Consider the following 2,099-nt stretch of genomic DNA (forward strand, 5'->3'; position numbering starts at 1 on the left):
CCTAACCAATGTTAAACGTATGAGCCAGACCTGCATTAAAATAATATTTCAGGTATTTCGATTACTTTTAAACACATTTCAAAATAAGTATTAAGACCACCTTTCTTTTTTTAAAACAGTAGTTGAATATTGGAATATATCTGTAAAATACACTTGGAAAATATTTTGAAATACTTAAATACACAGACTCAAATGCACTCCCATACATTTAACCCAGGTATTTGAAAATAGTATTTGAAATAAGAATTTGAAAACACTTTCAAATACTATTTGGTAGACTATTTGGTTTTTACAAATAACTATTCAAATACAATATATATATATATATATTGTGGGTGGGTGGGTAGGTAGGTAGGTTATAGGCTGACCCTTATAAGAAAAAGTCATACATGACTCTTGCAGAAATACAAACCGGGGCTTTACTTGGCTCATCGCGCTCTACCAACTCCTTGTGGCGGGCCGGGTGGCTGCAGGCTGACCCCGGTAGCCAATTGAACTGTGTTTCCTCCGACACATTGGTGCGGTTGCCTTCCACGTTAAGCTGGCGGATGTTAAGGGCGGGTCATGTAGAGCGGGTCATGTTTCGGAGGACGCATGACTCTACTTTTGCCACTCCCAAGCCCTTTGGGGAGTTGCAGCGATGAGACAAGATCGAAAATTGGGGAGAAAAAGGGGGTAAAATAGAAAAAATGTATATGATTCTCACACATATGCATACCCACAGATGTTGATGTACCAGCCATATTGAAACCAACTATTACTAAGTTTATCATTGCAGACAACTGTTTAACTTCACAACAATGCACACATTACTCACACTCTTGTTACAAAATATGCTTTTATCATGATCCTATGAATCATCTTTTATGCAGTGATGGTGAAATGGACAATCAAACATTGGATAATAAAATGACCATGCTGTCTGTTTTATTGTGCTTTCTGTCCATTCTTTTGAAAGATTATGCATTGTCCTACATGAAATTCTCTGAAGGATGAGGAAAGGATCCAGCAGGTTTGTCCTAGAGGAAAGTGTCCCCGAAAATCCTGTGGAATATCCTGCAGGACTTCCTATCCTATACAGTATATTCTGCTGTATTCCCGCAGATTTTTTCATGCAGGATTCCTGTAGGGGAATATTAATTTTTTTAGATCGCTATGGTAATTTAGATTCTAAAGTGCTTGTTTTTTTTCTCTTTTTTTGTGTATTCTGACATTTCAGGAGAAATCTTAGTTTGTTAATCATTTATTAACAAGGGATTATAAATAAGATCTTTAGCCTGCCTATCAAACTATGTTATTTTGTATGAAGTTGTGATCTAAAAAAAGAAGTCCAATACCATGACAGATATCTCCTTTCTTCTGGTCCTAGCTGAGGAAGCAAAGTGAAGAAGAACCTGTGGGTTTAAAGGGTATTAATGTCCTTGTAATAGCTATGACAGACAGAGGCACAGGGATGGGGAGAGTGATGCAGTGCTGGAGCCTGAGCTGTCTAGGGTTGAAACGACTATAGCAAACACCCAGTAAACATCCATCAGACAGTAGGGGGGAGAGGGGGAGATAGAGAAAAAGAGGGAGAAAGAGAGTGAAGAAGCTCCTCATCACTGACCTCTCTAGACCCACAAATCTTTTCGCTTAATTGGAGATCGTCCCGTATCGATTTTCATCAGTCTCTTTATTTGCCATAGCAGCCACACATAACCAGGGGACATTTAGTGTGCTTCTCACTGCTAAAATGTCCCATCTCTGAAACGCTATTAAATTGAATCATTGCAGAAAATGGTTTAAGTAAACATCACAGTTTTGGGGTGTCTTTTTTGCCTTTAAAAAACAACAACTTGCAATTCACTTCAGTTGTTTTGTGTATTATTAGCTGGACAGAATGTAATACTTTTCTTTTTATGGTTAATGTAATAGTAAAGATACAGTTTCATGTAGTCCAATAGATTTTTTTTCCGATATGTTTTTCAGTATCTATAGTCAATATAAGTTAATTATTGCATTTACACTCAAATGCCTACAGTAGCCTACAATAGAAAACACACATGTAAATTATGAGCATTTTTTCTTTGGAAAAAGTGTTGTTTATTATTTTTCTTCAT

The sequence above is a fragment of the Oncorhynchus keta genome, chromosome 31 (assembly GCF_023373465.1).
Source record: "Oncorhynchus keta strain PuntledgeMale-10-30-2019 chromosome 31, Oket_V2, whole genome shotgun sequence".
Lineage (NCBI taxonomy): Eukaryota > Metazoa > Chordata > Actinopteri > Salmoniformes > Salmonidae > Oncorhynchus > Oncorhynchus keta.